The sequence below is a fragment of the Saimiri boliviensis genome, chromosome 12 (assembly GCF_048565385.1).
Source record: "Saimiri boliviensis isolate mSaiBol1 chromosome 12, mSaiBol1.pri, whole genome shotgun sequence".
Classification (NCBI taxonomy): domain Eukaryota; kingdom Metazoa; phylum Chordata; class Mammalia; order Primates; family Cebidae; genus Saimiri; species Saimiri boliviensis.
This window is the reverse complement of record NC_133460.1, coordinates 64,705,851-64,730,759: the sequence shown is the minus strand read 5'-3', so window position 1 is coordinate 64,730,759 and position 24,909 is coordinate 64,705,851. Positions and strand designations below refer to the sequence as shown.

At 48.3% G+C, this 24,909-nt stretch overlaps 1 protein-coding gene, 1 non-coding gene and 1 pseudogene across 2 annotated transcripts in view; 1 reads left to right on the top strand and 2 right to left on the bottom strand.

Moving 5' to 3' along the window:
• Nucleotides 1-623: 623 nt before the first annotated feature.
• Nucleotides 624-695, bottom strand: TRNAQ-CUG (transfer RNA glutamine (anticodon CUG)). Its single transcript has one exon. It is a non-coding gene; the product is annotated as a tRNA-Gln (tRNA).
• Nucleotides 696-13,517: 12,822 nt separating this feature from the next.
• LOC120363091 (uncharacterized) lies at nt 13,518-14,909 on the bottom strand (annotated as a pseudogene).
• A 1,030-nt stretch (nt 14,910-15,939) lies between these two features.
• The window catches only part of LOC141580607 (uncharacterized), a 34,829-nt gene continuing 25,859 nt past the window's right edge, over nt 15,940-24,909 (top strand). Inside the window, exons 1-2 of the mRNA XM_074382497.1 lie at nt 15,940-16,145; nt 20,909-21,179. The gene's annotated coding sequence lies outside the window, so the exon portion shown is untranslated. The remainder of the gene's footprint in view (nt 16,146-20,908; nt 21,180-24,909) is intronic.

Below are 24,909 nucleotides of genomic sequence, written 5' to 3'. Positions count from 1 at the left end.
CCTACACCCAGACGCAATCACCAGTGACTGACTGAGCTAACCCATCACAATTTCAAGCCACCATTCCTTACCAAAGAGACAATGGGTGCCACTTAGAGATTTTCTGGGTGAAAGGCGTCTCCCGGGGTAGGATTGAGGCGAGGCAGCCATTTCAGTGGCGGAGACCTCTCACGCCAAAACCCAGGGTCACGGGGTGGGGCTTCCCGGGTTGCTGGGGCGCTGGCTCTCCCATTGCATGGGGCCAGGAGGCCCGCTCAGGACGGGGACCCTCCAGGCTTGGTGACTCCGACTGGATGTTTCGCAATTTCCCTGTGGACCAGGCCACTGTGAGAACGCAGTTTTGGGGACCCGGTCCCCTGAGGAGGGGATAGGAGAGCGCAAGTGACATCACCGGGGACGCATTTAGAGACGGGAGCAGGAGGGACTGCGGGGACTTGCAGCAGCCCGCGCCCTGCGGGGAACCCTCCTGAGACCCAAACCTTTCCCTCCTCTGACCCAGGACTTGGAACAAAGGGCAAACGGAATCCACACCCCTTTCACTTTATCCTTGAGGCGGGAGTTTGCATCCTGGATCGCCTTCCTGCTCCCGTGTAAAAGACTGCTTCTGTGCACAGCGCCCGACAAGGTCCCACCGAGATTTGAACTCGGATCGCTGGATTCAGAGTCCAGGGTGCTCACCATTACACCATGGAACCGCCCGTCGGGAGCGACATCGGTGACTGGCCTTTGCAAGTGAATTCTCAGCCTCCAGCGTCACCAGAATGTCCTTCGCGACTGTTTCCTTCTGGACACACAGGACCCGAGGACCTTTCAACTGCAATAGGGGGGTCGCCCCAGACTTGCGTCTCTGCTCTTCCCTTTAGGTTTCTATCTCGGAGAATGTGACTAAGCCCCTTTTGGGATTAGGAACCCGGAAGAGCTATACTTAGGCCTCCGCAAAAGCCGCCAGTTCTCCCAGTCCCAGAGTTTCCTGCCCCGAGGTAAAGATTCTGCCAAGCCCCCTCCCCGCTGGGGTTTCTTTTCTTAGCAACTGCCGTCTTCCCTTTGTGCATGGAGCACTGCGGCCCATTTCCAGAACGGGATTGGGAGTGTGCTGGGGTTTCTGCTCTTCTTCCGCCTTCTCCTCCTCCTCTCTCTCCTCCCGCTTCTCCTCCTCCTGTCATTCCACTTCCAACCCCCCTCCTGCTCCCTGTCTCCCTCACGGCCCCCCACGCCCATTTCCCCAGCCCCCTCCAGCTCTCCATCCTTCCTGCCTCCTCCTCCTCCTCCGCTCCTTCTGGCCACCCTGCCTCTTCCTTCTCGAGGCTCCCACCCTACCCACCACCGACCTCCCACGCAGCCTGCACTCAGAAAAATGCCCACCACGGTCCGAGAGGAAGTGGAGGAGGACGTTTCTAGCCAGGACATTTGGGGGATCTTCACTGGTGAGTGTGAGTACAGCGACACCAACAGAGGCGATGAACGTCAGCCAGTCCTCAAGGCCTGGGCCGGACGGCAGATCCAAGGCCACCCCACACCTGGGGTCCTGTCCCCATTCCAGAAGGCCGAATCCGGTTGCCGAAGTCCGAGGAAACTGACAGCAGCGGGAGCCCTTTTCTTGCACGTCAGTTCCAAGTGGACGGATCACGGTTTGTCCTTTCAGCCACGGCGAGGTCAACACACAGGGATTTGCATCACCCACGACTCAGCCAGTGCCCTGGACGCCTGGCTAGGGCCTGTGCGGAGAAGAGCTCGGCGTGGGCCCGTGTCCACCTAGGCAGAGGCTCCTGGGGATGTGGGCGCTCACCGAGAGATGACCCCTTCCATCGTCCTGGGGCCGCGTGGAGCCTCCGCACTGCACCTCTCGGCCTTCACCCGGGGATGCCGCCAGCTCCGGCTGTTCAGGGCTCCAGTGAGGCCTCCAGGGCTCTGAGTTTTGAATCGTCCTATTTGGTGCCCCAAGAGCCGCCTCCCACAAAGTGAGCAGACGTGAAGAGCCGCCAGATCCAAAAGGCGCAATCACAAGACATTGCCAGCCAGATAGGGACAGAGTCTCCTCTCTATTGTGATTTAGATTCCAAGGGAAGATGTCATGGTCCCTAAACATCACAGCGTGACCAGGGCATGGCACCCACGGCCTGCAGCACCCTTACCACTGGTTAGGTGTAGGTTGTTTTACTTAAGCAGGCAAGTGTTCTCTTCTAGATGTTTCCTCAGTGGCTAGATCTGCCTCTCTCTGTCTTCCTCTCTCTCTCTCTCTCTCTCTCTCTCTCTCTCTCTCTGTCTGTCTCTCTCTTTCTGTCTCTCTCCCTCTCTCTGTCTCTGTCTCTGTCTCTCTGTCTCTCTCTGTCTCTGTCTCTCTCTGTCTCTCTCTGTCTCTCTGTCTCTCTGTCTCTGTCTCTCTGTCTCTCCCTCTCTCTCCCTCCTGCGCCCCCTCATTCTCTACCCACATTTATTTTCTCTGTTTCCGCTCTGCTGCCCCACTGCCACCTGCTTTCTCCTCTTCAGCTTTCGTGGTTCCTCCCTTGCCTTCCCACTGGCACCCCCAAACTAACGCTGCCGCACTGTCCTGGGTGGGGAGATGCGTGTGGTTGTGGCTGGTGCCCTCTAGACATGTCCAGGGTGGGGAAACATGGAGCAGCTGGCAGTATGATGGTCTGAAAGAATGGCCACTTTCGAAAGCCTTTCACGTCTCTCCATCCAGGATCTGTTGGGACTAGAAAGTTCTGGGCCACAGTGGAGTTCCTGTCCTCCAGGGCGGTGTGGGGGGTTCCTCCTTTCACTGAGCCGTCATGGCGTGGCTATGAAGTGCCAGGCCCTGCTCTGGGATAGGGATATCGTTGTGAGCGAGTCTCAAGTCACGACTGGTGGAGTGGGTCTGGAGCCCACCTCTGCAGGCATCGAGAGGCGTCAGAGAGAAAGGGGCACGGCAGGCTGCGTCCTTCCCAGGTGGCCGCTCACTGGGTCCCGGGGAAGGAGGAGCCAGTGCAAGGAGGGAGGCCCAGTGAGACGGCAAATGGACAACATCAGAGCTGGGGCTGGGGCCCCACCCGCAGTGTCCTTAGCGGAGAAAGGAGAGGTTGGGGAGCAGCTTCTCACCCCGTGCTAACTGTGTTTGATGTTACAGTATCCTTTCTCTGTGCTATAATTAGTCAGCATGTGGCCATGAACGGAAAGGATTGATGGTTTAGGCCCATTCCCGGATATTCTAGTCTTCACCTAAGTTCCCTCCTTCCCTCCTTCCTCCCTCTCTCCCTTTATTCCTTCCTTTTCTTTCTTTCTTTCTTTTCTTTTTTTTTTTTTGGAGAAGGACATCTTGGTTACTTCTAGTTTTTGATGAGAATAAATAAAACTGCTGTAAATATTTGTGTGCAGGTATTTGAGTGAACATAAGTTTTCCTCTATTTGGCTAATTAAACTGCCATTGCGAGATTATGTAGCAAGACTATGTTTAGCTTTTAAAAACAAACAAACAAACAAAATACAAAAAAAAAACCTCCCAAACCATTTTCCAAAGTGATTGTACCATGTTGCATTTCTACCAACAATCAATGAGAGTTCCTGTAGCTGTTTGTGTGACAGCTTTTGAGATTGTCACTTTCTACAGATTTTAGCCACTCTGATAGGTGAAATCTGTTATCTCATTGTTTTCACAAGCAATTTTCTAATGACAAGTGACTTTGAGTTGCCCTTTCACATACCTCTTGGCTATCTGTATATCTTTTGGGCGAGGTGTTTAGATCTTTTTCCTACTTTTAAATTGGGTTGTTCACTTTCTTATTACTGAGTTTGAAGAGTTCTTTGTTTATTTTGGACACAGGTACTTTATCAGATCTGTGTTTTGCAAGTATTTTCTGCTGATCCTGGGAACCAATGGCCTTTCCAAGATAGGGAAGTAATAGGAGCCAGGAAGCTCTAATCCGGGCGTTGGTGGTCGTGGTGCTGAGAGGGGAGGAGGCAGTGGGGTCTCTTCATGCTCCGTCTGGGTCAAGTAGAAATCCAGATGCTCCAGCCCAGTGAGGTGAGCAAGAGCCTGGGGTTTCGGGTCAAATCTGTTCTCAGGTCCTGGGTTTAACCCGCACTCATTATTCACCTTGGCCAAGTCATTTGCGGTGCTGGTCTTTTCATCTCAGTTCCATCATCTGGGAGACCTGAAAAATCATATCCACATTCAATCTTTGTTGATAACATTAATTATTATACTTTCCAAAGGGCTAATTCAATAAAACTTGCACAATAAATACATGAATAGATGTTACCTAATTCTGTCCTCTTTCTGGTAAATTAGCACTTAGGAAGTGACGTCACATGCATTGTTTCATGTGAAAAAGAGCAACTGTTAGGATCTCTGCTTTCTAGAGACCCTCTTCCTGTTTTCTTAGAAAGTCCCTTTTGCCAGTTTTCTTCATCTCCGTCAACATCCCTTTTTAAGTTCATTTTCCCCTATCAAGCACCTTCAGTAACAACCTATTAGGCACATTCAGTAAAAGTGCAAATCCTGGGCCCACAAGGCCGTCTCCTGACATATCCAGCTTCTTGCTGTTTCCCCCCCTCATTTTGTAACTTTTCTCACGGAAAGTGTACAAATCTGTCTCTTTACGAAACTCCATTTAGTCCATCATCTCCACCCATGTCCACGGCCGTGGCCTCAGTTTCCTTCTCACAGGGATCCACTTCCGCTCGGATTTCCTTAAAACCCTGGTCATGTTCGTCCTTACTCTCCTTCCTGCTCCGTGTCTCCTCCTGGAGGCCCTGGGGCTGCCCGGTGCTCATCTGTCAGGCGGTGCCCTCAGCTGAGGAATGAGGGGAGCCCTGTCCTCAGGAGGCGGGAGGTCATGTGAGATAAGGAGCACCACCTGGGTCTGTGGAGAGGACACAGGGGAGGCGCCCGGTGAGTGTCGGGGGATGCACAGTCCCGGACACGTGCCGTGATAACTTCGAGTATTGAAACTGATTTCTTCACTTGCGTCTCTTTGCTTTCCCATGGATTCCCACACCCCCAGTCAGGACTCAGCCCCTCTGGCTCCAACACTCTCACCTGCTGGCTTTCCCAGGAATCCAGAGCACAGACCAGGCTCCAGGCAGCAGGACAGAGGGCACCCCTGTTGTTTCATTCTCCTTCACCTGGTGACTTCTCCCTGCTGTCTAATAGGGCATTTGTTCCCTACCACGCCTTCTCTCTCTCATTCGTCTATTTTTCTACAATTTTTAAAAATTTCAATGGACCAGATTACAATACTAGTGATTATAAAGTTAATTCAGGCCGGGCGCGGTGGCTCAAGCCTGTAATCCCAGCACTTTGGGAGGCCGAGGCGGGTGGATCACAAGGTCAAGAGATCAAGACCATCCTGGTCAACATGGTGAAACCCCATCTCTACTAAAAATACAAAAAATTAGCTGGGCATGGTGGCGCGTGCCTGTAATCCCAGCTACTCAGGAGGCTGAGACAGGAGAATTGCCTGAACCCAGGAGGCGGAGGTTGCGGTAAGCCGAGATCGTGCCATTGCACTCCAGCCTGGGTAACGAGAGCGAAACTCCGTCTCAAAAAAACAAAACAAAACAAAACAAAACACAAATAAATAAATAAATAAATAAATAATAAAGTTAATTCAATCTCTTCCACATACCTACATGATTTTTTCTTTCAATATATTTTTATATATAAATATAAGCATTTTGGCCGGGCGCAGTGGCTCAAGCTTGTAATCCCAGCACTTTGGGAGGCCGAGGCGGGTGGATCACAAGGTCGGGCGATCGAGACCATCCTGGTCAACATGGTGAAACCCCGTCTCTACTAAAAATACAAAAAAAAATTAGCTGGGCATGGTGGCACGTGCCTGTAATCCCAGCTACTCAGGAGGCTGAGGCAGGAGAATTGCCCGAACCCAGGAGACGGAGGTTGCAGTGAGCCGAGATCGCGCCATTGCACTCCAGCCTGGGTAACAAGAGCGAAACTCCGTCTCAAAAAAAAAAAAAAAATACATAAGCATTTATGTCATTTGTCATATACATTATATATATTTGGCATGTACATTTAATAAAATGTATATATATGCAATATGCATATCGGTATGATAGTTTCATAAATATCCCATGTTTAGTCTTCCCAATTCTTTTCTCTCATATGTGCATTTAGTGTTGATTTTCCTTGTTGTTTAGAATCCCCTCCCTCCCAAAACACAGCCCGGGTTCAGTGCGATTTCCTAGCCTTGGCCTTATCTGCCTGGAAGCTATGTGTGTTTATTAATCCAGTTTCTGGAATGTTTGTCAATTGGGATCACATTTTCCTCCTGGTAATCTTGTCATTACCAGGTGATGTGTGAAAAATCAACAATACAGAAAAGACCAAAATGTCTTTCTTGGCAGGACATGATGCTATGTTTATTTGTCACTTTTACTGAGACTGTCTGTGAAGGTTAATTCTGGGATAATTTGACTGGGCCAGGGGGTGCCCAGGTATTTGGTTAGACATGATTTCTCCCTATGTCTCTGAGGGGGTTTCTGGATGCAATTGACATTTGAATCGGTAAACTGAGTAAAGCAGATTGCCTTCCCCATTGTGCGTGGGCCTCATCCAACCCACAGAAGGTTTCAGTAGAATGAAAGGCTAAGAAAGAAGTCTTTGCGTTTCACTGTCTTTGAGCTGGGACATCAGTCTTCTGCCATGGGCCTTGGACTTGGTGGTGAACTATATTCGACTGTCCTGGGTTTACAGCTTACTCAGTGTAGACCTGGACTTCTCTGCTTCCATGATCACATGAGCCAATGTAAATCTCTCTCTCTCTCTCTCTCTCTCTCTCTCGCTCTCTCTCTCTCTCTGTGTGTGTGTGTGTGTGTGTCTGTGTGTGTGTGTGTGTGTGTCCTGCTCATTTTCTTTCTCTGGAGAACTCAGACTAATATAGTAATATATGCCAGTTGACAGTCTTTGTCTCTATGCTTTTTAAAGGTATAAAATAAATAAATAAAACAAAACCCTGGCGTGTTCACTAAGAAAAACCACAAAAGAAATGAATTCAGACAGGTTTTACACTGAGACATTCAGGTGTGAGGAAAACATGAAAAGTGCTATGCTAGGGAAAGCAAACACTATTGAGAATATCTCACAAACACAAATTACACATCAGCAGGTAGATTTGACCCTCAAGGTGGGCACATTTTATGTTAAGTGCACTTTGGGTGGAGTTTAAGATGAATCTAGGACATTCATGATGGTTGTATCTGTGTGTGTGTGTGTGTGTGTGTGTGTGTACACATATATATACACACACATATACATATAGATAGATAGATATAGATATAGATATGGAGAGGGAGAGACAGAGAGAGAGAGAGAGAGAGAGAGAGAGAGAGAGAGAGAGAGAGTGTATCTTGCTGTCTTGTCCTGGCTGCTCTCCAACTCTGGGCCTCAATGAATCCTCCGGTCTCCCCCTCCCAAAGTGTCCAGATTATAAATGTGAGCCACCTCACCCAGCCCATTTTAATATTTTAAATTTAGTTCAACAATTGTGGAAGACAGTGTGGTAATTTCTCAAGGATCTAGAACCAGAAATACCATTTGACCCAGCAATCCCATTAACTGGGTATAAGCCCAAAGGATCATATATCGTTCTACAATAAAGACACATGCGCACATATGTTTATTGCAGCACTCTTCAATACCAAAGACTTCGAACCAACCCAAATGACCATCAATGATAGAATGGATAATGAAAACGTGGCCCACATACACCATGGAATACTATGTAGCCATAAAAAAGGACGAGTTCATGTCCTTTGTGGGGAATGGATGAAGGTGGAAACCATCATTCTCAGCAAATTAACACAGGAACAGAAAACCAAACACTGCATGTTCTCAGTCATAAGTGCAAGTTGAAAAATGAGGACACATAAACACAGGGAGGGGAACATCACACACCAGGGCCTGCTGGCAGCTGGGGGGCAAGGGGAGAGATAGCATTAGGACAAACACCTAATGTAGATGTTGGGTTGATGGGTGCAGCAAACCACCATAGCACATGTATAGGTTCATGTAATAAACCTGCACGTTCTGCACGTGTATCCCAGAACTCAAAGTATAATAAAGAAAAAGGTTTTAAATTTAAATACACATTCCACAAATTACATAACAAGTTTAGGAAGCCTCCTTTATGCCAGTTTTACAAAAACAGAAATGACGGCACATCGATGACAAGATGTCAAAGTGGCAACATCCTAAAGTAGTGAAAGAGAAAGAAAGTTATTGTGGAATTCTATGCCACAGTGAAAACTCTTTCAAAATTGTGACTGAAGTAAGGACATTCAAAGACATGCACAAAATGAGGCCAGGCGCGGTGACTCAGGCTTGTAATCCCAGCACTTTGGGAAGCAAGGGGATCACTTGAGGTCAGGGAGTCAGAGACCAGCTGGCCAACATGGCAAAGCCTTGCCTCTAGTAAAAATACAAAAATTAGCCAGGTGTGGTGGCACGTACCTATAATCTCAGCTACTCAGGAGGCTTAAGCATGAGAATCACTTGAACCCAGGAGATGGAGGTTGCAGCGAGCTGAGGTCATGCCACTGCACCTGAGCCTGGACGATGGAGCAAAACTCCATCTAAAAAAAAATACAAATAGGGAAACCCATTTGGGACCCTTCTTCTTCACGAGGGAGCGTTTCTCTTTCTTTCACCTGTTAAATTTCTGCTCTTAAAGGAAAACAAAAACGCAAATAAAAATAAAGACATACAAATATATGAAAGCATTCACTGACCCACACTACAAGAAATGTTAAAGGAGTCGTCTAGGCCTCAGATAAGGATACCAGAGAGAAAGCTGGACCTCCACAAAGAAATACAGATGACTGAAAATCACTATGTGGGTACTTCCATGTCGGGGTTTATAACATGTCTAAAATCAAATTGCATGACACTAGCACAAAGGCCAGAAGGGGAGGTACAATGTCACCTGATGGCAGCCTGATGAAGATGTAGTCTAGAAACCGGAAAGCCATCACTGACACAACAAAAGAAAGAATTACAGCTAATAAGCCAAAAAAGGAAAGACAATGGACTGATATAAAAGCCATGTGCTCACTCTGCTGGAACCACTGCTCTCCGGGCCTCTCCCTATAGAAACACACCGGTGGCCAGTGACAAGTGAACAAGATTGATGACGGCAGCATTGTTTGTAATCCTAAAGTAATAGAACCAACGCAATTTCAAACATAATGGAAAACGCTTTATTTAACAAACACGGACGATCGAACAAACAGTGGAAGGAAGTCCTTTTGCCTAAAGGAACGCAGAGGGTCAGGAGATGCTACTCCTGCATGGATTTCAGGGTTTCCAGATGCCTACTTTTCAGGCTAGTTCTTCTGGAAGATCTTATTCTTGGGGAGCTACAGGTTCTCGCATTTGGGCTCTTCCAGGTTCTGTCTCCGTTTTCCCCTCAATTCCTCCCCATTCTGCTGCAATTAAAAAATTAAACCTCACCGCCAGCGCCTCTGCACGAGCCTTTTAGGCGGTCTGGATGTCTGGTTCACCGCTCCCCGGCTTCTTTCCCGGCTTTTCCCTTTCCTCGCTTGTCCGGTCCCCGGACCCGACCCCAGCCCAGCTGCGCCCTCGGCTCCACCGCGCAGAAGGTGCCCTGGAGGCCCTGCCCTTTGCTCACCCCGCGGAGCGCCGAGAAATCAACCTGAATAAACGCTTTGTAAACGGAATTTCCATGGAAAAATCTCTCATGATTGCCATTCTCAAGGCTCTTCAAAGGGCTAAAAGCTAAAGGCGACGATGGAGTCATTGGGCAAGTCCTAGTCGTGCGCCCTGCTGAGTGCAGGACCCTGCGCCCCGCCAGGGGACCCACGAGCGACCCTCACCCCATCCCTGCCCTGGCGGGGCCCCGTGCGGAACACAGGATCGGGAGACGGCAGCGGAAGCGACTGCGCAGGGTGGGCAGAGGGTCCCTCACTGGGTGAAGTCGGCGCAGAGAACGGGAAGAGCCATCCCGGGAGCCGGTCGGGCGCTCAGCGTCCCTTCCACCCCCAGGTGCCTCCGCCCGGGTCGCGGACGGGGCGTTTCCGGGGCCTTGTGAAGCAGCGGCGGGGCAGGACCAGCGAAGGCCATTCCGCTGTCCTCTGACTTCAGAATCTCCCAACGCGTGGGTGTCCTAAGGAAGCAGCGGACTCGCTGCTCCGATCTCTCCGAGCCTCGCTAGCCGTCCTGCCCAGGCAGCCCTTAGTGTGGAAGGGATGCGGGACCTTTGGTGAGTGGCCCTACCCATCGCACTCGGGGGAACCGGCAGCACCTGTCTCTGTGGCGCAATCGGTTAGCGCGTCCGGCTGTTAACCGAAAGGCTGGTGGTTCGAGCCCACCCAGGGACGCCTCCTCTACCTTTTAAAGCGTTCATGTATAGATCAATTCTGACAGAGCATCACCTGAAATGTCAGGTTGTCTTGTGCCTGTGTACAAGAAACAGAGACCAAATGAGTCCCTCTGGTGCGATAAAATCCTCATGCTGCCCCTCATAGGCTTGGATGGGTTATAGACCAGCCTCAATGTTTTTCATTTTTAACAGGAAGCTTAGAGAGGTGTCCTATCCCCAGGATGTGCCTGGATTTACATAATGTGACCAGTAGAATCATTTATCATCTCCATAATCCTCTCCATCATTTTTGAAAACAGCATTTCCCCCCTCAGTTTGTGCATGATTTATTTAACCCTTTTCAAAATGTGTTGGAAATGAGGTTGGCCTCGTGGTTTTAGGATTTCCAAGAATCCTGCAGTGATCATTCTAGCACGCATCTCTTTGGCTACTAATATTCCTATAGTGTAGAGGACTGGATGTGCCACTGCCATATTACAGGCTTTTTAATTTTAATTTTTAGTTTTTGTGGCAGGGTCTCATTCTGTCTCTCAGGCTGGAGTGCAGTGGCCCCATCACATGACACTGCAGCCTCGACTTCCCAGGCTCAAGCGATCCTTCCATCACTCAGCCTTCCCAGTAGTTGGGACTACAGTCGTGGGCCATCATGGTCTGCTGATTTTTGTGTGTTTTGTAGAGAAGAGATTTCACCATGTGGCACAGGCTGGTCTCCTAATCTTAATCGAAGTTAATACGAGCACACTTCCGTCTGTGTGGGTTATACTGGGCTGAAGCAGCTCCGAGGCCTCACAAAGTGCCAGGATTTACTGGCATGAGCCACTGCATCGGGCCTTGTATAACGCCTGTAACTTCAGCAAATTTAACAAATTTGTCTTCTGCGGGAGGGGTACCAAATCATATTCCAATTTATTTCTCAACTCTGATACTGTCCCTTTCTTCATTTACTTGCTGGCACAACAAACTTTCTTATCCCTCTCCATCTTTTTTTTAGAGTAGGTGTCACTCTGTCACCCAGTGTGGAGTGCAGTGGTGTGATCTCAGCTCACTGCAACCTCCACCCCCTGGGCTCCAGCGATCCTCACACCTCAGCCTCCACAGTAGCTGGATCTACTGGCATGCACGAGCACCTTCTTTTTTTTTTTTTTTTTTTTTTGGTAGAGATAGGGTCTCGCTTTGTTGCCCATGTTGGTCTCTAACTCCTGGGCTCAACAGATCCATCTGCCTTGGTCTCCCAAACTGCTGGGATTTCAGGTGTGAGCCACCACCCTTGGCCATGTGCCCAGGATATTCTAATAAGGGGCTAGGTGGCTTCATTTGGGATGATACAACAGAAGGACATGGAGGACATTACACACAGATATTCTGTGGCACAGGATGGATAGGTAAACTTCTAAGACATTTCATTTGATTTTTGAGACAAGGTCTTGCGCTGTTGCCAAGGCAGCCGTGCAGTGGCACAGTCATAGTGGAGCATGATCACGGTTCACTGCAGCCTCAACCTCCCCGGGCTCAGGAGATCCTCCCACCTCAGCCTCTTGAGTAGCTGGGACTACCAGCATACACCAATGCTGGCTGGCTAATTTTTGTATCTTTTTGTAGAGACGGGGTTTCACCATGTTGCCGGGGCTGCTCTCCAACTGAGCTCAAGCAATCCACCTGCCTCAGGCTCTCAAAGTGCTGGTATTACAGTTGTGAGTCACTGTGCCCAGCTTGTAATTGTTTCCTGTGGTGACCAAGTCACATGGGTCCAGAGAAGACAGGGCCACAGTGACCTCTTGGATAGTCTTCCGCCAAGTCATTTATGCAAAGGAGCAAAATCACAATGGTCTCAGATATTTTTTTCTCCTTTCGATTCCTCTTTTCTTTCTAAATTTTGATTTGACTTTTATTTGCTGAAAGCAATCTAATGCCAGCTCTCTCTTCTATATTAATGAAGAATTAACACGCAGGTAAGTTTCTCTGAGTTATTCCCTGACTGATTTCTTTCAGAGCCTATGTCCATAAAAATCAGCCCATCTGAGAAACATCATTGGAGCCAACAGAATCCTGCACCTGACAGGCCCCTGTTACAGACCTGGATCCTTAGCGCTACTGGCTCTCGTTCCATTTCCCACTGCTCAGCACACAGAAAGCCAATCATTGAGACACTGAGTATTGCTGAGGAAGAAGCTACTTGGGACGCTGAGGTAGGAGAATGGCTTGAACCCGGGAGGCAGAGGTTGTGGTGAGCCGAGATGGAGCCATTGCATTCCAGCCTGGCCGACAGAGTGAGACTCTGTCTCAAAAGAGAGAGAAAAAGAGAATACAATGGTGTAACCATTCTAAAATACTGCCTGATAGTTTCCAATACAGTGAAAAACACACCTACTTCCTGACCCAGCCATTCCATTACAAGGCTTATACTCAACAGAAATGAAGGCACAGGTCCATAAAAAGGCCCATTGTGGAATATTTGTAAACAGCTTTTTCACAATTGCCAAGAGTAGAAATAGTCCAATTGTCCATCATCTGTAGTGTATTCACAGGTTAGAATGCACTCATCAATAACACCAAAAACCTGAGATTCATGCCATATAATGGAAGCATCTCATAACCACTGTTGCATTAAAAAAAAAAAAAAACCAAACAGGCAAAATCAGTATACTCCATTACATGATTTCAAAAAGAAGCAAAAGTAAATCACAGAGATAGAAATCAGAAGGGTGACTGCCTAAGTGGGGATGGGGTGAGGATTGACTGGAAGGGGCTCTAACGACTTTTTGGGCTGGTGACAATGTCCCATAACTTGATTAAGGTGATAGTTTCTTTTGTCAAAATACACTGGGCCTCGAAGTTAGGATTAGCACACTTTGGTCTGTGTGGATTATACCTCAGTCATTTACTGATAGCAAATAAAGAAGTACAAACAAAATTAAAAATTGGGGTTGGGGAATGTCATTAAGTTTCAGTTTTATTATATTCTTTAGGTTTCACTTAAAATACCCGGTTGGAATTGAACTCTCGTCTTCTCTTGTTCATTTCTGTTTTGGCCTAAAAAGACCCTAAGGATGTTTGAAATATCTGAGCTAAAGAAACAGGCGTGGCCACATCATGTCATCAGTAAAAGATTCCAATAAGGCTGACTGAGAGAGAGCTCCTCAGCTTTTGAATATTGCCCTTAATCAGAGAGGAGGCAAAAGTCTAGCCTTTCAGGATGACGGACCCAGCATGCAGGTTACGGGTTGCTTCTGTTTCTGCCGCTACAGAGAGCTCTGAAGCCACAGGAAAGTTGTAACCTCTCTGGTCACAGGTAAACCGCGCAGCCCAGGCTGAGCTTGGAGGCTAACGGGAAAGAAGAGCCCTACACCCTAGAAGGGACACTGCAGTGACTCCGATTTGAGCCGAGTTTGCTGCGGCCACAGCACCGAGTAGCAACCACGATGCGAGCAGGGCGAGCCCCAGAATCGGACGCGGACCGACTCTCTTTAAACTGAATGTAGGGCTGCTTCCGTTTTGGAGATCAAAGGGTCCGCATAGATTTCGTTTTTTCTTGGTGTCTCTTCATTTTTCCCCACTCTGCTACGATAAGCAAACAAACAAACAAACAAAAAACAAAACACTTGTCATCTCTCCCTGGTGCAGTCCTCACCGCTGCACAAAGCGACTGCGAAGTTTTGACTCCCGGGTCCCGACTCTACCGACTACCGGCCCTCCTCCTGGCCATTCCCTGTGGGACCCACCCCCTGCCCAGCTCCCAGCCTCCTGCCCCAGGCACGCACCCCAAATCAGCGCGGCTGAGCCCCTCAGCTCCACCTCGCCAAGTGGTAAGAGAGGGGCAGGACCCTTTTCTTGCCGCTGGCCCCTAGAGGACCTCACCCCTTGCCCTCTCCTGGGGGTGCGGAGAAATCAATCGGAATCAACGCTTTTCAAAAAGAACTTACTTCCCCTTCGCGACCAGTCTGGGCGAAATCCTGTCTGTACAAAAAATACAAAGTTAGCCGGCATGGTGGCGCGCCTGTTGTCCCAGCTATCTGGGGGCTGAGGCAAGGAGATGGCTTGGCCCCGGGAAGTGGAGGCTGGTGGAGGCTGCAGTGAGCCGAGTTTGCACCACTGCACTCCAGCCTGGGCGACCGAGTGAGACTCTGTCAACAAACAAAACAAAATAAAACTTCCCCGTGGAAAAACAGTGCGTGATTTCTATTTTCAGGATTCTTCAAAGGGCTGAAAGCAAAAGGCGACGACGGATTCGTTCGACAAGTCCTCGCCGTGGGCCCTGGTGAGTGCCAGACCCTGCTCCTCCCGAGAAGACCCACCAGCGACCCTCACCCCATCTCTGCCCTGGTGGAGCCCGCGATCGGGGCACAGGATCCGAAGACGGCAGCGGCAGCTCCGCAGCGCCCCGAAAGCCACTGAGCAGCCTGGGCACAGGCTCCCTCACTAGGTGAAGGCGGAGCAAGGGACGGGAAGAGCCATCCCGGGAGCCCGCCGCGCGTTCAGCTTCGCCTGGGCCACCAGGCGGCTCGGGCAGGTTTCGGATGGGGGCGTTTCCGGGGACTTTTGAAGCAGGCCAGGGGCAGGGTGGGTGAAGGCCATTCGACTGTCCTGGCCTCAGAATCTCCCAACGCGCCGGTGTTCAACGTGACCAGAGCGACTCACCGCCCTCTAATGTCTCCGGTTTTCCAAGGCCTCCTCAGTCATCCTGAGGACAGAAGGGCTGGGGGCAGTTTGGTGAGTGCGCCCTGCCTACAGCATCCTGTAGAATCGGTAGTCACGGTCTCTGTGGCGCAATGGGTTAGCGCGTTTGGCTGGACTAGTGTGGTGATGGAGGAGACAGAGGAGGACAGACTCAAGAAAAATTTGCAAGGTGAAAACCAGTAGGATTTGCTGATGGATGGAATACAGGAGGGGAGAGGTAGATTATTAGGGCTATATCTTACTTTTCTTATACAAGATGGATTCAATTGCAATGACATTGTTAATTGAAATTGACTTTAAATAATGGCACGACCTAAAGTTACGCAAACATTTGCCTTGGATAAAATGTCAAGTTTTTAAAGTTTTTAGCTGGGTGGACAGCATGGCTTGACTTCCTATCTCTTGGTATCTCTTAATGTTGTTAAAGAAAAGTTTTTCTCCTCTGAGAGGCTTATTTCAGTGGAAGTCCATCTGCAAAATCTGTTCTAAATTTAAATCAGAAAATAACTACGTGTCCTTGACATGCTCATTATTGTTTTTGAGAGTGACCTAAGGCCGCCTCGGGGGGATCTGGGGACTGTCTCGCGAAGCCTGCGCGTCTGCACCGGGTGCCCTGCCTGGGGGCAGCGCAACACCTCCAGTCCTAAGAGCGGGTTCGCCCGGGCTCCCAGGGGGTGTGTTTCCTGCCTCTTTAACCTGCTAGGGGCAGTTCCAGTTGCCAGGAAATCAGCGTTTTTCAGGATTCCGGGCTGGTGCTTTGAAGGAGAGGCGGAGGGGAGACAGGGATTTCCCGGTTCTTGCCTCACTGGTCCGTCCCCCGCCGGCCCTAACCAGGTTGCGCCCTGGAGGTGGAGGGCCCTTTAAGGCCCGCGCCTGCGCCGTGCGCTCCCGGCAGCGGGTCCTGGAGGAGCCCGCGGGCTGCCGGCGGGGCTGGGCGGCGGTTGAGACGCCGGTGCCGCGAGGCGGAGGTCACGGTCCCCAGGCGCCGGAGCTTCTGAGTGAGCGCCAGGCATTTGTGAACGCCAGAAGCGCGACCTGCGGAGCCAGGAGCAGGGGCGCGGCCGGGCGGCGGCCGTCTCCACGGGAGGTTGACGTCTCCGGTGGTTCCAGCTGAGGGCGCCAAGCCGGACCCCGGTGAGTCCGGGCCGCGTGGGGGCACCGCAGGGTCGCGGCGCGTCCGGGGGCCCAGCAAGTGTTGCTGCGCGAGCGGGGCGGGCGCCGGGGCCCCTTCCCTGCGATCCATTCCTCGCCCGCCGCTGGCGCCCGCCGCCCTCTCGTGGGCGCGGGGCAAGAAACTCGTGGGGTGTCTTCCCGTGGCCTCCCAGGGGGTGCAGGGACGGAGCAGCCTCGGGGGCAGGTCCTCGTAAATGCTGTGGGGACGCGGACCCTGCGCCCCACCTTCCAGGCCGGAAATCGGTTACCTCTGGGGACCTGCGGGGCGAGAGCGCTCTGGCCCCTGACGTGCGAAGTTGGATCTTTCTTGGCGTCCGGGATTCGGCGCCTGGCGCTGTCTCCAGGCTGGTGGCGGGCAAGCCAGGTGTGCCAGGTCCAGGACGCACGAGAGGAGCGTTTGCCGCCGTCACTGAATCCCCTCAGGACTGGCGGGGCAAGCCTCAGATTCACCGCAGGGTTTCCAGCAGGTTGGATTGCGGTGCTGCTGTGTGCGCTCCAAAGACTTGCTGTGATTTCCGTGTGTCTGTCTGTCTGTCTGTCTGTCTGTCTGTCTGTCTGTCTGTCTCTCTCTCTCTCTCTCTCTCTCTCTCTCTCTCTCTCTGTCTGTCTCTGTGGGGCTTCTTAGATGATCTCATTTGGCATCCTCTCACCCAAGAGTTAAGCAGGACATTTGGAATGGTTTCCTCGCTTTCCTCCTGTCTTTTGCTGGTAAAGCTGCTTCCGACAGGAAGTCTTCTCCTGCGGTGCCGTCTTTTCTTGGGGTTACAGTGCTGTCCATCCTTTCCTTGCGGAAGAAATGACTCCCAGGGCTTGACGAAGTTAAAGTGATCTGCTGGTAGTTTTTAAATCTCTGATCTGAGCTGTTAGCATTAGTTGCTTTCTTTCTGTTTTTAAATTTTACTGGTAAAATTTCACCCGTGAACCTGAAGCTCTTTTATTTTGTGTTCTAAAATGCTAGCTTTAAGATATCTGAGAACTTTGTGTCAAAGAATTCTTCGAAAAGTTATGAAGTATACACAAAAAGTTCACAATTGTAAAAGTGTAGGTGGTCTGGGAGCAGTGGATCACACCTGTAACCTCAGCACTTCGGGAGGTCAAGATGGTCAGACCACTTGAGCCCAGCAGTTCCAGACCAGCCTGGCAATGTGGCAAAACCCCATCTCTACTAAAAATACAAAACTTAACTGTGTGTGGTGGTGTGTGCCTGTAGGCCTAGCTACCCGGGAGGCTGGAGTGGGAGGATCACCAGAGCCCAAGAGGTTGAGATTGCAGTGAGCCGCGATCATGCCATTGCACTCCGGCCTGGATGGCAGAGGCTGGGCATGGTGGCTCATGCCTGTAATCCCAGCATTTTGGGAGGCCCAGGCAGGTGGATCACCTGAGGTCGGAAGTTTGAGAACAGCCTGGCCAACATGGTGAAACCCTGTCTCTTAGAAAAAAAAAAAAAAAAAAAAAAAAAAAGTACAGGTAATGAATTTTTACTAAGTGAACCACCACAGACCGAGAAATAGAACATTACTAGATTGGTGTATATATGTAGGGGTGGCATTGTTGTTTTTAGAGGTATATGAATGATAAAACTTTAGTATGAGATATTGTTGAACATTTTCCCAAAGTGGTTGGACCATTTAGCAGGGAATATTCCGGTTACCCTACATCCTTGCTGATGCTTGTCAGTTCAGAATTATTTTGCCATTCGAGTAGAGGTGCAGCAGTATATCAGTGTGGTTTCAATTTGCATTTTCCTGGTATTGAGATTGAGTATTTTTTTATTGTCATTTATATGTCCCCTTTTGTGAAGTGTCTGTTCAGTCTTTGTATCCTGTTTTCATTGATATGCTTGTTTTTCTGTTGATTTGTAATACTTTATTCTGGGTATGTATGGTTTCTAGAATATATATGTATTGCGTTTCTCTTTTTTCAAACTGTAGCTTGCCTTTTGACTCTTTTAATGGTGTTTTTACATGAATGGAGATTCTCTAATGGTTTTTTTTTTTTTTTTTTTTTTTTTTCTTTTTGAGACAGGATCTCACTCTGTTGGCCAGGCTGAGTGCAGTGGCAGAATCACAGTTCAGTGCAACCTGGACCTCCCAAGGCTCAGGTGATCCTCCTGCCCGAGCCCCCAAGTAGCTGGGATCTACAGGGGAGCACCATTATGCTCAGCTCTTTTTTTGTGTTTTTAGTAGAGATGAGGTTTTGCCACGTTGCACAGGCTGGTCTGGAATTCCTCAGCTTAAGTGATACACCTGCCTTGGCTTCCCAAAGTATTGGGATTATAGGCGTGAGCCACTGCACCCAGGCTGAGTTTCTTAATTTTAATAAAATTATACTTGATCAATCTTTTCCTTTATGGTGACTGCTTTTTGTGTCCTGTTTAAGACATCAATGCCTAACCTAAGAATACGAACACATTTTTCTGTGTTAGACTTACAGCAATTTTATTTTAGTTTATGCATTTATTTTTCAGACAGGGTCTCACTCTACTGCCCATCCTGGAGTGTGGTGGCATGATCTCAGCTCACTGCAGCCTCCACCTCCTGGCTCAAGTGATCCTCTCACCTCAGCCTACTGAGTAGCTGTGACTACAGGCATGTGCCACCATTGTCTGGCTAATTTTTGTATTTTCTGTAGAGACGAGGATTCAACATGTTTCCCAGGTTGGTCTCGAACTCTTGGGCTCAAATAGTGTGCCTGTTTCAGCCTCCCAGAGTGCTGAGATTACAGGTGTGAGCCACCCCACCTGGCCGTGATTCACTTTTTACTACACGGAGTGACTGCTTGATCCAGCACCATGTATTGACAAGACCATCCTTGCCCTTCTGTACTGTTGGGCACTTTTTTTCCATAAATTGGATGGCTATACGGTCATCTGATTTATGAAATTACTGTGGGTCTGTTTCTGGACCAATCTGGGCAACACAGTGAGATCCCGTCTCTACAAAATAAAGTAAAATAAATGATTTTTTAAAAGTGGGTAGAACAGATGGAGTCATAGGTGTAATTTATAAATGATTGTCAATTTCTTGGCTACATTCAGGTGTTGGTAAGTCAGATCTGTTGGGCGTTCAGGCAAAATGTATTAAGTGAATTATATGGTGTTCAGAATGATTGCTAGATGTTCATTGTGACTTGAATTAGATGTTATTTGGGCCTTACAGAGCTACAGTTTTGACACTTTTATTTATTTGTCTTTTCAAAATGTTTACAATCTTCCTGTCAAGGCACTAACTATTTTCTACTTAATTGTTCTAAGTGTCCTTAATTTACCAGGAAAACTTTAGGGATTATACCTAAATAAGAGTTAAGCCGTTTAAAGGGCTGATGTGATGTGATGTAGACAATAGTATTCTACATAATAGTTTCAGGACTACATTGATTAAATTGTTTCTTTTTCCTTTAAAAAAATTTTTTTTCTTGTGACAGGGTCTCGCTGTGTTGCCCAGGCTGGAGTGCAGTGGTGCAGTGGTGTGATCATGGCTCACTGTAGCTTTGAGCTCTCAGGCTTAAGCAGTCCTCTCAGCTCAGCCTCCTTAGTAGCTGGGACTACAGGCACGCACCACCATGCCCAGCTCATTTTTTATTTTTTGTATACAGGGTCTTCCTTCCTATGGTGCCTACACTGGTTTCAAACTCCTGGGCTCAAATGATCCTCCCACCTTGGCATCCCAAAGTGTTGGTGTTTCAGTTGTGAGCCATCACACCTGGCCATTTTAGTTTTAATAATTTATATCTATTTCTAGCTTAAAATATTTACTAAAATCTATTATTTATGAATATGGTATTCATTATTGCTAAGATTATTTTGTATGTGTTTAATTTCATTTTCAGTATAAGCTCTTGGAAATTAGAAATCTTATCCCTTATTCACTACTGTATTCTCAGTACTTGACCTTGCCTGGTATGAAACAGGATATTGAATAAATATTTGTTAGATGAATGAGTGAATGAACATACTGATACCACATTCAACAACTCTCCAAGTATCACAGCATTCACCATCTAACAAATAAAATAGCTCGTATAGAGCAGAGCCACAGTCAACCTGCCGTAAAAGGAAGTGTCAATGAAAATCAACCTTTGTATGTGTAGCTGCTAAGATTTGGGGGCTTTTGTTACCGCAGCACGAACTAGCAAAGCTCAGTGAGGCAGCAGATAGACTATACACATATAAATAGACCAGATAGACCAGTAGATGAGATTCCAAAGATAGTTCAGTCAGCATTAACTAACTACACCCACACTCTCCTCCTAACAGAAAGAATGGAATTCCTGTTCACTGAGATCTGCCTCAAACAGTATCTTTGTGAAAAGTAAGCACTTTCTCTGGCTACTCAAGTGATCAGTCAGGACTCTTTTTCCCACACCCCCCTCCCACCCGTCCCCGGTTGGGGTGTGGTGGTGCCATCGTAGCTCACTGTAACCTCTAACTCAAGGCTCAAGGAATCCTCCTGCCTCAGCCTCCAGAGTAGCTGAGACTACAAGTGTGCGCCACCATGCTCTGCTAATTGTTTATTTTTTATTTTCAGAGACAGGGTCTTACTGTGTTCTCCAGGCTGGTCAGGACTTGATTGCATGTGACAGAAACCAACCAACTCTAGTTCCCGCCCCTTTCAATCTGCTCCTTTCTCCGTCTTCCCAGTCTCAATAAGTGGCGGTTCCATCCTTCAAGTTGCCCAAGCGCTGAATCTCAATGCTAACCTTGATTTCTCTCTTTTATGTCACAGCCCATATGAAGGCAAATCATGTTCAGACCCAGGCCGAGGTTCCTGCTGACCCAGGCTCTCAGCAGCACGTTGTCCTTTACTGTGCTCCTGAGGGCGTCTGGAGCTTCAGTGCTGTGTGCTCTCGGCCTCCATGCTGGGGCACCACCGACTCCCGCCGTCCAGGGCTTCCAGTGGACTCTCCGAGGCACTGATGTAGAATCTTCCCCATTCGGTGCACCAAGAGCAGCCTCACACGGTGTGGGCTGACATGAAGAGCTGCCAGATCCAACAGGTAACAATCCTGAGGTCAGGGAGTCCTGTCTCTATTTTGACTCAGATGCGAAGGGAAGATGCCATGGACCCTAAACATCGCAGCATGACCAGCGTGTGCCACCACGACCTGCAGCGAGTGGTCAGGTGGAAGTTATTTGACTTCAGGAGAGGACAGTGTTCTCTTCGGGCCTTTTCCTCAGTGGCTGGATGTGCGTCCCTCTCCTCTCTCTTCCCCTCTCACCCCCAGTGTCCATCCCCATTTCTCTTGTCTGTTTCCACCTTGCTGTTCCCTTTCACCTGCTTTCTCCTCTTCAGCTTTCATGGTTCTCCCTTCCACCTGCATTTCCCAGGCTAAGGCCCCTGCACTGTGCTGGGTGGGGAGACATGTGTGGATTTAGGCAGTGCCCTCTAGATGTGTCCAGGATGGGGAAACATGGCTCAGCTGCCAGTATAATGGTTTCAGAGGGTGGCCACTTTTGAAGGCCTTTCACAGCTTCCATTCTAGAATCGTGTAGGACTTAAAACTGATGGGCCACAGTGGAATTCTTGGTTCCTCAGGACCTTGTGGTGGACACCTTCTTTCACTGAGCATTCACAGGGTGGCTATTAGGTGCCAGGCCCTGCTCTGGGCTAGGAGCACCATAATGAGTAAATATCAGGTCACCACCCCATGGAACCCACCACTGCAGGGGCATCGAGAGGGGGAGAAAGAAAGCGATGTGGCCTGTTTGTGTCCTTCTTACGTGGTCACCTGCCAGGTCCTGGGGGAGTGGGAGCCAGTGCAAGGAGAGAAGCCCAGTGAGCAAGGTAAAGGCACGATGTCAGACCCAGGGGCTGAGACCCCCTCCTGCAGCCGGGCAGCTTCTGGAGTGGACAAGGAGCAGCAGGGAAGGTCGTGGCCTGGTGTTCTGGGGTCCACTGGCCCATCTCATTCCTGTGGGTGCCAGAGTTTGTCCAAAGGGAGGACTCGGTGTCTCTGGAAACAGCAGGCCACAGACAGGATGTTTCAGAAACGGAGGAAGGAACTGTACATCGTGGAAACAGAATATGGGTTTACAGTAGTGCGTCTCTCTCTAATAACTAGTTAGCGTGTTCCTGTTAATGGAAAATATTGGGGTTGTAAGTTCCCCTGGATCTTCTCATCATCGTGTAAGTTCATTTGTTTCCCCCTCCCTCCCCTCCTTCCTCCCTCCCCTCCTTCCTTCCTCCCCTCCTTCCTTCCTCCCCTCCTTCCTTCCTCCTTCCTTCCGTCCCTGCCTTCCATCATTCTCTTTTCTTTTTCTTTCTCTCTCTCTCTCACTTTCTTTCTTTCTTTTAAACTTTTTTGAATAGACCACATTGTACTGAAACCCACGTTATTTACCAAAATCTCTGGAGCTGCTTCTGTCTCTCAGGCAGGAATGTCATCCTGTATCCCTCAGTCCCTCCCAGCCTCCTTCTCCTTTGATTTATGGGTGCCCCTGGGGCAGCTGCTGAGTCTCAGGGGTTTCTAGTCTTCATCAAGTTCTGCCCACCTGGATGATTTGCCCCTGTCCCTACCAGAAGTCTGCACTGTCTAGATCACTGAGGCTGCTTCCCCCTAACTGATCTGCTGTCTGTATTCTGAGGGCACCCCAGCAATAGAGGCAAAAGGCACAGGCGTTGAAATCTCCAGCTGCTCTGACTCTAGGTTGGTGCACTTCCATGCGAAGTACTAAGCACACAAGAATCTGATGCCACCAAAACCTGATTTGGGTCTGCTGCCTCCTAATTTATTTTTTAGAGCAGTTCTAGGTTTACAGATAAATTGAGTAGATAGTACAGAGAGTTCTCCTAGGTTCCCCTGACGTCCAGCACACGATATCCTATTAGTGCGTTATATTAGTGTGGTCCATCTGTTAACAATTGATCAACCAATATTGATACATCATTAGTAACTAAAGTTCATAGTTGACAGTAGGGTTCATTCTTCCAGTTTTCATAGATCGAGTTTTGGCAATTACATAATGTTGTAAACCCCCAATACAGCATCATATAAAATAGTTTCAGTGCTGAAGATTCCCTGCACTTCACCATTTCCTGCCTCCTCTCCTCCACCCCTGACAACCACTCGTCATTTCACTGTTTCTCTCTTTTAGACTTTTCAAGAATGTCCTACAGTTGGAATCATAAAGTAGATAGGTTTCCCAACTGGCTTCTTGCTTAAGTGATGGGCTTAAACTTCCTCCATGTCTTTTTGTGGCTTGATGGCTCATTTTAAAAAATCACTGAATTAGATTTCATTGTATGGCTACAACACAGTTTGTTTATTCATTCACGTTGTGAAAGACATCTTGGTTCTTCCAAGTTTTGACACTGATGAATAGAATTGCTGTAAGTACTTATGTGCAGGATTTTGAGTGAACTTCAGTTTTCCCAAGTGATTGTACCATTGTGATTTTCACTAGCTACGGAGAGTTCTGGCTGCTCCTCATCTTTGACAGCATTTGGTGTGTTTACCTTTTTGCATTTTAGCCATTCTAATAGGTTTCCAGTGATAGCTCGTTGTTTTAATGTGCAATTCCCTAATGACCAACGATTTCGAGCACTTTGTATATGCTTATGCACCATCTGTATATTTTATCGGTGATGTGCTCAGATCTCTCACCTATTGTTATTTTTTTGCCTTGTGTTGCTTAGTTCTCAGAATTCTTCATATATTTGGGAGAGCAGTGTTTTATCAGATTATTTTGTATATATTTTCTGCCAGACTTTGACTTGCTTTTTTCATTATCTTCAAAGTGTCTTTCATAGAGCAGAAGTTTTTCATTTTCACGAGGCTCAACTTGATTTTTTTCATTCATGGATTGCGCTTTTGGGTGTGTATCTAAGAAGTCATCATGGAACCCACATTCCCGAGCTCTGTTCCTATGTGATCTCCTGGGATTCTCATGGTTTTGCACCTTACCTTTAGGTGTAAGATTCATTTGCTAAAGGGCATAACATGCACACCTAGATTCATTGATTGATTGATTGATTTTGTGTTTGGTTGTCTAGCTGTTCTAGCACCATTATTTGGAAAGGCTATCCTTGCTGCTTTAAATTGTCTTTAAACCTTTATGAAAGATCAGTGGACTGTATGTAAGCCTGTTTCTGGGCTCTGTATTGTTTTCCATAGATCTTATTTGTGTGTTTTTCCTCTTTTCACCAACTTCAAGCTGTTTTGGTTTCTGTAGCTTTCTAGTAAGTCCTGAAGTCGGTAGTACCAACTTTAGGGTTTTATTTCTTAACTTCATCATGACAACCTGATTGAGATTGTTGTAGTCAAACTTGGAAATGTGTGAGATTCCCCCTTAGTTTGGTCTTCAAGGGGTTTTTAATGCTCAAGGCAGGCCACCCTCAGCTGCTAGTAATCTGTGAATATCATTGAAGTGCTCCTCCCAGTGGCTGGCCCAGTAGCTTCTCTTCCTGGTGAGCTGAGACTCCTTGTGTGTTAGCCTGTCTCGCTCAGTTTTAGGGTGGCAGTTTTCCCTGTGACCTCACTTCTCTGGTCCAGCCTAGAAGAGCTGACTTTCAGTTTGTTCAGCTTTTCTGTGGCTGTGAGGATAAGTGGTGACTCCCTAGCTCTTTCCATGTTGGAGTGGAAACCCAAAAGTTCATTTTAGAGTTACTTGTAATAAAAGTCACCCATTGTCAGTGTACAGCTTGATGATTTTAGGTGGATTTATAGAATTGTGCCGCCATCAGCAGAGTTCTATTTCAGTGCATTTTTGTCGCTTCCCCAAACTCCC